Here is a 14,347-nt window from a genome sequence, read left to right on the forward strand (position 1 = left end):
TATCAGCCATCCTCCCAGAGAACATTCTTATTATACTCCTGGAACTCATTAATAAAATATAAACATCTGGACAGTTTCCCGAGTGCAGGAATGCAGTAATAATTGTTCTCATTCTAAAATTTGGCATAAACTAAACCTGCCATCTAGCCATCAACCAGTAGCTCTACAAGCTGTGTCTGCAAACTCCTCGATGGACGTTTAACTCCATTCATATTCAAGATGAGCACAGCTCGTAAAGGGTTTACTTGCAGAAGATACGGAGAATGACTCCAGCTCTTTCAGAGATTTTTGGCCTGATAATAGAGTCCTGGAGATGGCTCTGGCTCATCCATTGCACTGTGGTTCTAAGAAAGAATACTAGACGGTGTGCGGCATCCAGCAAAGATTTGTTGCACTGGATATGCTCAACTTCAATATGACAGCCCACGCAAGAAGTGTCGGCTATGGAGCATGAGGTGTTGATACAAAAAAAAAAAGGTGGACTTATTGTAACTTCGTCCTCAAGTGGAAAGGATTTCATACTGGCCTCAACTGACTTTGTTCAGTCCTGGGTTTTCTCTCTCGGCTCTGATGACAGTAAAGGTGGCAGTGTGGAGGACGTAAATTGTGCACATTCATGATCAAAACTTCACACCACAATTTCTCATGCCCCGCTTTAGTTACCTTTTACTGGGTCTCCTCGAACCTCTAACTAGTTGATGGAGCTGGTGTAGTGGAGTACTTGCTTCAATTCTTTGTCAAAGATGTCATTGACTTCATTGTTTGTGAGACTAACAACTTTGCGGTGCAGTTTCTCTGGGTACATCCTTGCAAGGCTAGTCTACGAGCTTGGGAGCTGGTCGGCAGCAAGGAAATGCAGGTTTCTAGACATCCTGCAGATGCGAGGGGTGATCAAAAAGTTTTGCAACTCGCATATAAAAAAAACTGCCACACCTTGGAAAAAGAATTGTTTTTCAAATATTATCACCTTACACTAATGCACTTCTCCTATTTTCCTACAAGGCTTTTGATACCTTGCAAAAAAAAAACTTCCAGGTTGTCAAGCCACTCCTCTGCGGCAGCTTGAAGCGAGTTCAAGTCATCAAACCTCGTTCCATTTAGGTGTTTCTTCAAATTCAGAAATAAATAAAAGCTACTTGGGGCCAGGTCAGGTTGGTAGGGTGGGTGTTCCACCTGTTCAGAACCACTCTCGAATGACAGTCTGGGCAACGCGAGACCTGTGAACCGGGGCATTGTCGTACAGGAGGAGGACACCATCTTGTCACTAATCTTCAGCGTTTTACCATGATGGCTTTACACAGTTTTCGAAGAACATAGGCATAGTATTTACCTATAACTGTCCTACTGTTTTCGAGATATTCAATGAGCAGGATACCCTTTGCGTCCCAAAGAAGTGTCACCATCACTTTCCTCCCTGAGCATTGGGTCTTGAATTTTTTGGGGGGAGGTTACCCTGAGTGTCTCCGCTGCATGTTTTTTAGTGCCACTGATATAGCCACCTCTCATCCCCAGTCATAAGGCGGGAGAGACCATCTTCTGGGTCGCTTGAATAGAGGTGCAAAAGTTCCCTTGATGAATGAACGTGGTGGTGTCGATCTTCCGCTAAGAGGTTCCGTGGCATCCATCGTGCTGAGACCTTCGACATACCCGAAACTTCGTGGATAATATTGAAAGCACTGCCATAAGAAATGGTGTCTGGCAACTCCTGACACCTTGATTCAGCGATTATTCATAAGACTCTCTGCTGAGGCTCAATAATCCAAATTGGTTGAAGTGGTCAGCCGCCCTGACCTCGGGTCTGCCACGTGCACACGGCCATGTTTAAACTCATTGAGTCACCGAGTCACTGTAGCATATGAAGGGTATTCACTGCCATACTCATCCACAGTCCTACTGTGGATTTCTTTGGTGGAAGTTCCTTCTTTGCACAAAAATCGTGGGAGGACGCCATGTTTGACTGACTGATGCAGACCAAGTAATGAACTGGAAGGCTTGATATTCAGACCTTGCTAGGCTGCAGAGATGAGCTAAGCAAAAGGTAGAGAGAGAACACTGTCAGATATTTGGTTATAGCATAGTCCCTCAATACTTTTCTAGTCACAAAACTCCGCCGTCACTCTATGGGAGAGCTTGATATGTTGCATGAAGCCGCCGCGCTGCGGTGCCACTGCAGCTGAGAGGCTACCTTTCTCTATGTTAAATCCGGAGAGACTGCAGATGCGGCCGGCGTGGGTTGAAAGTTTTGACACGTACTTTATGTTTGTGATTGATTTTAAGGCATGATACGAATTCTGGGATTCTACAATTTAAGTGGCACGTTCGCCTGACGATGGCGTTCAGGTGTTGTGTGCCGGCAACAAAGGCACTTCCGAAAAGGTATCGCTATTTTGCATGCCAAGTGTTCGTGAGCACTTCTCGAGAATTGAAAGCGAGCCATACCACGGCAAGGAACGATTTTAGCTTCGAGTTCAAGCATGAGCGTGTGTGCGCGAAGCACTTTGATCCATCATCCATCTCTGTGCGGACGATTTCACGATAAACGATGACGGATGTATCGTTGCCGAGGGACAAGCCGCGCCTCAGGCCTACTGCCATTCCTCGTGGTTTCGACGGCCTGTTTGTGTGTGCTTGTGCATGTGTGCGTGTGCGTGTGCCTGCGTACCTGCGTGTGTGTGTGTGTGTGATTCTCAGCAGCGTGTTCTGTTTACAATATTTGTTCCATTTATATATTGCAAATAAAATCGGTGCCTATTAGTACCTCCATGAGAACATAAGCACATATAAAAACTTTGTTCTGGTTTAAACAAGAAAATATTTATGACCTGTAGCCATGATTGCACTGTCTGTGTGTTGATATTTATAGACTGCAAATAATTCGCATAACCACTTAGTTTGAGTTCTTGCGTATGCATTTCACATGCTGATAGCAACAGCGATTGACAATTCTAACATTTGCTTAAGGTTGCTACCTCAGCGCTGCGCGGCGTACAAAAGAAATGGTAATGCCACAGAAGTAATTTTGTTTCCTGAAGCAAAGTAGGGTTCCAGCCATGATAAATGGGACATTAGGAACTTAGTGCAACAGCAAAAAAACATGATGTCAGTTTTCTGTGTCAATACAACTTTCAGATCGTTTTTGAGCTCTAGACTACAGCAGTGCTGAGTGAAAACGAAAATTAAATGTTATTTCTCATAAGAATTGTCGCGAGTTAGAACAGCTACATTTGCTTCAAAGAAAGCTTGTGATTTAAATACTATTATGAGTCGCAGTTCACCAAGAATATTACTGAGTGCAACTGACCGTCAATCCTCGTCACTCTGCTTGTGCGAGTTAGAGATTATTAAGCGCAGTGCTGAGTCAGTCGGGCATAATAATCTGTTTGGGTTTTCATAGGGTACATTGACAACGAAAATCACGTTTGAAAACTTTGTCGCACATTTGGAATAATATGCACGAAAACTAGCAAGCTTGCGATGCATGAAAATAACAGTACTTTCCTTCAAGAAAGCGTTTCATTCACGGCTGCGACCTGCCAACGTACCTGTTTCAAACTAATTCTGATGACATAGAACATTTTATGTTACGTGCGATTAGAACCTGTCACCATTGCCTGAACGGCTCGATTGCAATCGGAATTCAGTAACTGCACACGACGTTGAGCTCAAGTTGTCGTTTACTGGCAAGGCCAAGGCGCTAATGTCTTATTCACATAAAAGTCGCTTGAAAGTTTTTAATTGACGCCGGTTGGGCCAACTAACGACAGATTTCTCGGTAAGAAGAATTCTATGTGCGTCGTCTACTGACACACGGAGCCGCCAGCTTTCTTTGAGATTGTTTACTTTTTGTACGTGCCTTGATTTCGGTTAGAAAACACTCGCAGATGTTCAAGTTTGGAACTGTAACTGCTACAACAAAATAGAATATAAATAAAATCGAAAAGTAGCTGGGCTTTTGGCCGCAACGCGACCAGAGCAGAAAAAATACCGCCGCCTGCGGCGACCGCTCAGCTAGGTGGCCTTTCTTTTACTATGGCGCCCCTAGCGGCAGGCGCTGGCTCTGTATCAAACTGAGGCGGGAGTTTTGTTACCAGAAAAAGCTATTAAGGGACTATGGTTATAGCCAAGTTGCAAAACTTCTTGATCTTCCCTTGTATTGAGGCATTGGACAACCAGCACCCAAATGCTAAAGTTGGAAAGCTGTGGCCTGTCTTGACCACACTTGCGAACAAACTTCAAGCACTCTATATGGGAGAACGAGGGTTGTCGGTCGACGAGAGCCTTTATTTCAAAGGCAGACTATCTTCCAAGCAGTACATGTCCCTAAAACGCATTAGTTTTGGCATAAAATGTTTCCTCCAGCGGCTACGTGTTTAATTTTGTGCACAGGAAAAAATTCCATCTGAAGAATCATAGGTGTGCGCAGGATTTTTCATTAGGGGACGCGGTTTCCCCAGAGCGCCCCACCCCTTTCTATCAACGCACTCCCACTGATGTCCTTCCGCTCATATTGTAGTGCTGAGACGAGATATGGTTATGAATTGCTTATTTCAACAATATTGTAGCATATATAAAATATTATTAAGCAGTTAGTTTCACTTGTGAAACGTCCGCAAAGAAAGGCAGTCCCTGCGCATTTGAGGCGTCAGTGACACAACGCGCGTACCAAGAATTTTTATTCTTTCTAAACCAGAAAAAGATACGACATATATGCCATCTTTAACAGCACGAAATATTTAAAAGTATTGCCTCAACGTGACTCTGCTAGTATGGAAAGTATACTATACATACAGGGCAAATGCATGGGTGCACCTACACATGGCGAAAGCTGTCATATGGCGTCTGCAACGTTCATGCAGAGGATGAAAAACGCCACCCAATACACAACGTAATGGCAACGCTTAAAAGCACGACAATATACCGCAGATTAAAAATACGAGAAACAGCAAGTTACAATATTTAGTAATTATTGAAGATAAATACAATGACATGCCATTTTTTTTTTCTTCTGAGCATCCAAATGTACAGTTGATAATCTTACTTTCTGGCGCTTGATAGAAGCATGTAATAGAAACAAGGGCTATAATTACTTTTTTTTTCACAAAATAACACGCAGGCATTATGTCATGCTCAACAAACATATAAACTAATGGATATGTTATGCAGTGGTAAAAATATTTTATGACTACCAAATTTTCGAGTCTATACGTCGCACCTATGTGTAAGACGCACCCCCCTTTAAACGAGTTTTCCCGGAAGAAAACGTATATAAGTTGCACCGGTGTATAAGACGCACCTGTTCGTTCAGTCAAGTGAAGTTACAGTGAAGTTTCACTCCGTGAACGCAAGTCACGCGCAAGCGTATCGGTGCCATATATTCCTACTTCAGGCGCATTTAATTCTGCTGCTGTGGTTGCCGCGATGTTCCGTATGAAGTCCAAGGGCAATAACATCGTCTCCACGCGCCGTATGCTGTATGTGCAAGTGAAAGCATGCGACGGTGAGCCGAATCGCGCTCAAGGGAGAAAAGCGGGAAGGAGGGGGGGTGGCTTGTACTCTGGTAGAAACTGCGTAGTTTGCGCAGCAGCGTGCAAACTACGCAGTTGACAGCAATCTGCAGATACGACTTGGGGCTTGGTCGACTTGCGGTCTGCCTGCCGCAGCTTGCGTTTCTGCTCTGTCCTTCTCGCACGGCGCTCAGGAACTCGATCACGAGAGCATTCCTGCACCTCGATAGCGCGCACAGAATCCGTTGTAATTAAGTCAACCAGCGCTCTTTGCGTGGCCATAATATCGATTCCGATTTTGACGGAAGTTTTTCCGAAAAAACAACAACAAAAAAACGTACATAAGTTGCACCGTTGTATAAGATGCACTGACAAAAAATTCAGAAAAACGCCGCGTCTTATAAACCGCAAAATACGGTAGATTACTAAAAATGTGTAGCACGTGGGAGATATAGTACTTTTCACCAATCGTGAAAAGTCTAAAGCAGAAATCTACGCGATTTTGGTGCAAACTGTTCGCTGACTGACTCAGAACTTGTTGACAATGCAATCTGTTGCTCAACGAACAGTAAAAGCAGCCACCGAAGCCGGTTATGACTCATACTTGATCTCAGCTTTGTTTTCAGTATGGCGAGCTTTGAAAACGTCCGCTTGCATGAGCAGCTAGTGACAGGGACAACTGCAAAGCCTTTAAGGATTTTAAAAAAGTCCTTATAAACTAATGCTCCTAGGCCGTTTTGTTGCAACCAGTCTAGCCATTCATTACAGTCACCGAGCTTTATGTGCTCTGTGCCAACCTGTGCCTTCAGTAAGCGGAGCTCAGCCCGCAAGCTGTCAGACTCCACGTCAAAATACTTAGTGACAACATCTATCTCCTCGTCATTGGCAGTGAGGCGCAGAATGTTCATTATCGCAGATATGAGAACGACGGTCTCCTGCGTGAATATTGCCTCAATTCCTTCAACGAAAGCATCAAGCATGGGGTAAAAAACGCTGACGCGGAGTTCTTCCTCCTTTGTTTCGTGAAAAAACTGACTGGCGAAGTTCATGTCTGCGCGTCTAGACACTTTCCTCTGTCTCACAGCAGGAATACTGATCCCGCGAGTCTGGCATATCTCTGTGGCACCTTGAAACACCTTTGTAAATTCGTTCTCGTCCAGCCTCATTTGCTTGAGAGCTTCTTGGTGATTTTTCACTCCCTGGAACACAGTAAGAAGATTTATTTTTGGGTCGTGGAGCATGCGGCTAACCTTAAGGACCATCTGCAGCACAGGATGGGCCATTTCCATAAAGAATTGAAACTCGAAGCTTTCCAGTTGCGCGAGAAGTCCTTTTGCTTTTGCTGTTGAGCTCGTTCAGCACATAGGCGCGGCTCGCAGCCTCGTCAAAATAAATGCTGGGGCTGTGACAAGGGCACCTAGAAGCTAGAGCGCATCCTGGAAAAACAACCCGCGTGCGTGAAAGTGAGAATGAAAGCACCGCTTTTTTTACCTTAATTTCAGGGGAAAAAATTAAATCGTGGCCACATTAGTTTCGTTTAATTTCACGGTATACATGGGTCGATCATGTCGCATTTCGGAGGCGTGGCACTTTGGCACGATAAACAGAGGCTCACCAAATTGTGACACATATATGGAGCGGCTTTGCTCCGGCAGTAACACGTGGATGACATGCACACTGCACAACAATGCCTGGGTCACCTCATTATTGTTATTTTATCTGGCGAAAATATCGCAATACCAGCAGCATACGCAAACAAGCGTAGCAGTAAGTATTGCTGCGAGTTTTTCTAGCACTATGTTAACCGGGGAACGTTGTTGGCGGCCAAAGGCGGGAATGTCGAATGCTACATTAGACGCCTTCGAGCTCGTAGCGGGCAGTTGCAATCTAGGAAAATGCATTTTTCTTCAAATTAAGCATTCTCTTGGCACGAATTAAGTACTACGAGGTTTCTGTAATAGTGGTTCTTGCAGCAGTCCGCGCAAACCTTGTTTCCCTTTAGTGCCCCTTTAACAATAACGGGACCGGCACGACTGAGAAAAAATATGGCGCGAAGTTTGCGCCCACCCCCCCTAGATGATTAGAGGGGGCGGCCGCCCCCCCCCCCCCTCCTCCGTGCGCACGCCTATGAGAAGAATGGAGATGAAGCCATGGAAACTTGCATAATCATGTTGCTGCTGGGTCTGCTACTGGACAAAGATTACTATTGTGTTACAGTGGATTAAACAATGCAACTGGATGCTGCATGCGAGTCAAACAATAAACATTGAAGAATCGCATGAGAAGGCAACAAGTGTTGACTGCATCATCCAAAGGGTTCAGCCATGTCCCATTAGTTCTCGCAGATATAAAGAATATTTCTGTGGGCTACAAGAACTTGCACACGTCAATGGGACGCAGTACACTCGCTTGACAGTTGCGTGCAAATTTGACCTGGAAAACAAAACACTTCAAAGATATTTACCGACATTCCATTCTGTTTTGCAAGGTTAGTGTCATCCTTCTCTTCGTTGTACAATTTTCATGTATGTACTTCAAGGTTCATGTTCTTTACAATTATCGAAGATAAGTATGACACAATAAAATACCTCTAAAGGTGTAAATGAACAACAGCAATACTGCAGTCATATGTCAGCACAGTATGCATATTTACTGATCATTGAACATTGATGTGTGTTCTGGGTGTAAAGAAGTAGTGTGTAGAATATACTGTAGAACTCTGTGATAGAAAATGCGTGTGTAACAGGTGCCACATCACGGCACATATGCTGCCCCAAAAGTTTATTTTGCTGAGTGTTATGCAGTAAATAGCTGCAAGAATAAATAGGTGCCTTAAAAGCACAAAATACTGGTAATAACGCAGCAAGCCTGGCCAAATGTAACCAGTTTTAGTTTAAAAGTGCATCGAGGAAGTGTACCTTTCGTCACCTGAGGAACCATACTGTGTTGCATCCTGTATTAAAGGGTGCCTAACCAGGCCATATAGCAAATTTTGGTTATAGGCTAGAAGTTGTTATGTGCCCTCTAAAGAGCATTTTACCACAAGAATTTTTCAAATTGGTTCATTAATAGCTGAGATAAAAATATTTCAGTGCCGTAAAACCATACTTTCAAGAGGCGAGCGCCACTTGCCCCGTCTAGCTGCCGCAAGCAAAATTCCTTTATTGCGTTCTCCTAAGCCGAACCTGGAGAACTGCGGGACGCATACGTCATGGGCCCCACCTCTTTTTTTCTCTTTCTTGCATTTTCTTGCTACGTGGCGCACTTCCGGTGACGACCTCGAGCGCAAATTGCTGCGTTTGTCTTGAATCGCGCAGTGCACAATTTTGTGCGCTGTGCACGAGAACACCTGACTAGCAGTGTAAGTCAGTGCTGCATGAAAACTGAGGCAGGCGCAAGCGAATCACAGAGCATGATCGCACGCTAGAACACACAGGGTTCGCACAGCCCCTTGAAATCCTTGAATATCCTTGATAATGACAGTATAAGTTCAAGGGCCCTTGAAACTACTTGAATACCCGTGGGCTCCTTGTAATCCTTGAAAATCCCGTGGGATTTGTTCCGCTAGAGGAAATTAACCATGTACCTCCGCAAGTCAAGCTGATATTTAAGGCCCTTTCGCTTACGAATGCCCATGAAAACAAGCTGTGTTGACTAAAGGGCAACATCAGGAAGTTTCGGTTTTAAATCTCGCAGCCCCTACGTCGTCTGGCAACTAATATGCATTGGAAATCCCATCCAATCCAATGCGAGACATATCGCTCGCTCGGCTTGCGTATAGTGCCTAGAATATACTCTAGTGTGCCGTCCACCGAGAGTCTCCAACGCGGGACGGTGGCGCGAGCAGTGATGCCTGCTGCCGCGGGCCACCAGACGGCGATGCCTGTCGGCACCATGCTAAATCCTGCGGTGTTCGACTCGCGTTCGTTTGCGATGCGTTGATTGCTACGCGTCGATTGCAATGCTTAGTTCATTTCTCGCCTTGCTGCCGCTTTCGTTGCAGTCTTTTCTTATTGTGAGTGGCTTTTTTGCATCTATGTGTGCACTCGTCTGTCTAAAGAAACTTTGAACAGGTCGCGAAACCGCGATTTCTCAGAGACGTGGAAAGAAACGGCTCATCTCATTACCCAGCGCGTCCGCAGACCCCGAACGTATTGCTGATTGGGACAAGAACATAAGAGGCAGATCGCCGGGCAAATGGGGAGACTCGCGTCGTGTCTTGCCTGAAGTCCGCCCATGTCTCAGCATGGTCCGGCACAGTCTCGAAGTGCAGCGCACCAAGCGGCCAGCGGCGGCAGGCATCACACTCGGTGCCACCGCGACACCCGCTCTCGGCACACTAGTATGTGTCTTTTAGGTACTATAGTCGGGCCGTTTGTCGGCCTCGTGCGCGCCATTTCAGTGAAGTTCGCGTTTGCGTTGTGTGTTTACTTTGACAAGATGCCAGGCGGGAAGTGCAAGTTTCAGCCTGCGTGGCTGCAACATACGGACTATCGTCACTGGGTGAGACCGGAACCAAGCGATCCTTATCGAGCAATGTGCGCATTATGTCAGAAGACGGTCGACATTTTAACGATGGGGGAATCTGCCTTGAAGAGCCACCAGAAAGGCGAAAGGCGACGGAGTTTCCGTCGAACAGCCAAAGAAAAAGAAGCGGAGATAACAGCTCTTGAAAGAGAAATTAATGCGAAAATAGGGCTCCTTTCCTAAGTCATGTGAGGAAATAAAATTACGCTAACACTCCTTGAATCCTGCCTTTTTGCATCCTTGAAATCCTTGAAATGTCCTTGAATTTCCAGCCAAATATTGTGTACGAGCCCTGAACACAGTAGAAAATGACAACTTCGTCAGCACGGATGACTGCACGATGTGAGAAAAAGCAGACGAAACGGGAGTACATCTCTTGGCGAAGTAAAGCAAAAACACGCAGACAATCGGTTTGTATGTTTCATTATTTCTCTAAACTTTAATTTGTCTATTGAAGCAACAGATTAAACAAGTAACTAATGCTGCCTTGAATCATTCAAGTCACGTGCCACTTTGAGCGACGTCACAGCACTGCTACCAAGGCACACTCGTGCTATATACGTCAACGCTCCGGCTGGCAGCGCGGCACCTGCGCGGAGAAGGGCAAAAGGCATTTAGTTTGAAATTTCACCTGTTTCCATGGCGCGTAGCAATGTAATACTTAGCAGACATGATCGTTAGCGCGCAATGTATGCACTGCGTGTTTCAGCTCAAGATGGCCAGACCTGGTCAAGGGCGCTTTAAATAAAATAAATTGTTGTATGGTCATTGGAAAGCTGAACGTTGATGTGTATATGTTTTTGATGCCAGCAACTATGTTATTTACTCAGGGGTTATGCTTATGCAACGAGTGCTTTTTTTGGCATTGCACTGGGGACACCTAGCAGTATTAGCTAACGGCGTCTTTATAATTCGCCTTCACCTAAAATGCTATGGGCACTGGTGTTAAGGCTGCACACCTGAATGAAAACATAGGCAAAGTGACAACGGGTACCATTTGCCAAAATGGTGTGCTAATTTCTGTTGGCAAAAGAGGTGTGGAAATGCTTAAAGGCGCAGGAAGCATTATGAAAGAAAAATTGGCATTAACCTGAGCATAGCACAAATCTCCAAATGAAAACCATTCATATTTCTCAGAAAGAAAACTGCAAAGAAAATTTGTCCTGGTGTAAGGATCAAACTCGGGACCATTGCCTTTTGCAGGGCCAATTGCTACATTTAAAACAATTTTTATACAGCTGACCGTAAGATAGATTCATTTTGTTGCAATGTATTATGTGTTATATGTGTATTATTAAAAATAATAAGGATGTCACTAAGATATTGTAAGGAAGAAGGATGAACGTTGGAGTACATTTCCTTTAATTATATGCCTTTAAGGCATTGTTAATGCAGTGTACAGCTCTGGCTGACTGGACTTCTTGAATTGTACCTATACCAAAGTGAGATCAACCCCTAAATGTGCAAAATCAATGTCCTGTCTCACTAACCTCGCTTAGCTGCAACATGTTAGAGCTCGTGATCTGTCGGCACCTTAGGTAATGCCTAAATGAAATCAGCTTACTATCTGAAGTCCAAGTGGTTTTATGGAAGGCTTGTTTACTGTCACTCAGCTCATTACCTCGCATCACGACTTCACAGTTAATAACAGGGAACATATAGACACAATATCTTTAGACTTTGCCATCGCCTTTGACAAGGTGCCTCATTGTAAAGTTCTGTGTAAACTTAACACAGTCGGAATACACACCAAATCTGTACATTTTATCAGAACCTACTTCAAAAACTGTGTTCAGTATGTCGAAGTCGGCAATCACATTTCTGAGAAGCTTCCTTTCACGTCGGGTGTACCACATGGGTCATACTCGGGAACCATTGTGTTCCTAATATTTGTCAATGACATAGCAAAGATGGTTGATTCTGATTTAAAATAAATCTTTTTGTGGATGATTGCGTATTGTACACAGTAGTTAAATCAGAAGCTGATAAATCTAGGCTCCACAATAACCTTGATATGGTTTCCCACTGGTGGGAAATGAGCTTGAACAATAAGAAGTGCTCTGGCTATGAACATAAGCAACAAGAAGACACCTTTATAATTTCCAAATTTTCAAACGCTACCGAATGATGTTTCTACTTATTAGTACCTCAGGGTAACTCCAACGGAACACTTGAGGTGAAAAGAGCATATTGTAAACATTTGTGTGAGCGCTCTCAGAACTGTATGGACCTTTGTCGCAAATTCTCAGGAGCCCCTATACAGGTAAAGCTGACAGCGTTCACTGTCAGACCTCGCCTTGAATATGTGTCAGCTTTATGGGATTTGTATGCCAGAAAATGACAATAAGTTAGAATAAGTAGAGGATCTTGCAGGTAGGTTCATCTGCAATTACTACAGAAAAAGTGATAGATTGTCGCAGATGCTGAGTACTCTTCACCTTGAACAGCTGCAGTCAATACACGCCAAAGAGACAACTCTTGTATTTAATATACTACAGAGGCCAGCATTACGTAATCGCTTTATCTGTGTCCCGTTTCTCGTGCAAACATTCGTCAAAACCAGAGAATTTTGCAGAATCTACGTGCCATGAATGATATTTAAAGAGTAATTTTTTGTATAACAAAGAATGGGAATGAATTGCACAAGAGCATTGTTAAAAGTTGATATGTGGTTATATTTGGATTTGTTTGTTTGGCTGTAATATTATTTTCGAATGTTTGTGTTTTTCGTCATTTGAAGTTTGCATTTTCTGTATATTCGCTTCTGCTTGCACTCGTGAGTCTGCAGTATTTATAAATAAATTTCACAAAACTGTCTACAGCAACACACAATGTGGTGAATCTCAGAAGGAGACAGTGCTGCTGCTCTGAATTTGCTCATCAGGCCCATGATGGTATTACCGAATGTTGGGCTGCAATGGCAGCATTCACTAATTCTATGCTCCTAGTAGTTGTCTCACTGTGAGTTACAGTTAAAAAATGTATTAAGCAAGAATATGTGCAAATTTCATAAATTGGGTCATTGTGCAAATCAAAATGGTTGACGTGCTCTGCTCTGATTTTTGAATTACTGCCAAGGCTCATTCAGTCATAAGAAAAAGCTGATCTTTAGCACAAGTGTCTATGTTCTTTCATTTCTTTGGCATTTTTAAATTACATTCTTGTTTTGAAACGAAAAGCATTACTCAGGTCACCTGTTCTGTTGGTGCAGCATCCAGGCATTCCAGCTGTCCAGCAAATGCAGGTGGTGCAGTTACATCAAGGATACCAGCACCGCTGCAACTCCTGTACCTTTAAGGCGGATAAACTGATCTGAAGCACACACCAGGATCCATACAGGGCAGCGTCTGCTTGAATTCTATTTGTGCCCCGGGGCTTCTCCTAAACGTCCAAGCTGAAGCAAAACCTGTGCACCCGCCCAAGCAAAAGGCAATTTGAGTTCCCTTAATGCCCTCAGAGCTTCTCAGAAAAAGTTAATCTGAAACACCTGTGCATCCACACAGGTGACATGTCATTTCATTGCCAGTTATGCCCTAAGAGCTTTACCCAAAAAGGTACTCTGAACCGACATCTGCGCATCCACACAGGCGAGAGGCCGTTTGAGTGCTCTTCATGCCCTCAGAGCTTCTCACAAAAAAGTGCTCTGAACCAACATCTGCGCATCCACACAGGCGAGAGGCCGTTTGAGTGCCCTTCATGCCCTCAGAGCTTCTCACAAAAGAGTGCTCTGAACCAACACTTGCGCACCCACACAGGAGAGAGGCCATTTGAGTGCCCTTCATGCCCTCAGAGCTTCTCACAAAAGAATGCTCTGAACCAACATCTGCGCACACACACAGGCGAGAGGCCATTTCAGTGCCCTTCATGCCTTCAGAGCTTTTCACAAAAGGGTCATCTGAAGAGCCATGTGCAAAACCACACAGGTGAGAGGCCATTTCAATGCCCTTCATGCCATCAAAGGTTCTCACGAAAGAGTACTCTGAACGAACACGTGCGCACCCACACCGGCGAGAGGCCATTTAAGTGCCCTTCGTGCCCTCAAAGCTTCTCATAAAAAAGTGCTTTGAAAAAACATCTGTGCACCCACACAGGCGAGAGGCCATTTCAGTGCCCTTCGTGTCCTCAAAGACCCTCACAAAGGAGTACTCTGAACCGACATATGCGCACCCACACAGGCGAGATGCCATTTCAATGCCCTTTATGCCCTCAGAGCTTCTCACAAAAGTCCTCATTGAAGGTTCACCTGAACTTCCACTAACGTGAAAGGCTGTTCCAGTGCCCTCCATGTCCTGAGAACTTGTCGTGGAAGTCTGCAC

The 14,347-nt window shown here is 44.5% G+C and overlaps 1 protein-coding gene and 1 long non-coding RNA gene across 2 annotated transcripts in view; both read left to right on the top strand.

The window, feature by feature from the left end:
• The window catches only part of LOC119465344 (uncharacterized), a 47,975-nt gene extending 34,151 nt beyond the window's left edge, over positions 1-13,824 (top strand). The window contains exon 4 of the long non-coding RNA XR_007463581.1: positions 13,243-13,824. This is a non-coding gene — a long non-coding RNA (uncharacterized LOC119465344). The remainder of the gene's footprint in view (positions 1-13,242) is intronic.
• The window catches only part of LOC119463685 (zinc finger protein 782-like), a 112,585-nt gene that overhangs the window by 60,118 nt on the left and 38,120 nt on the right, over positions 1-14,347 (top strand). The window lies entirely within an intron of this gene.

Source organism: Dermacentor silvarum, chromosome 9, assembly GCF_013339745.2.
Source record: "Dermacentor silvarum isolate Dsil-2018 chromosome 9, BIME_Dsil_1.4, whole genome shotgun sequence".
Taxonomy (NCBI): Eukaryota; Metazoa; Arthropoda; class Arachnida; order Ixodida; family Ixodidae; genus Dermacentor; species Dermacentor silvarum.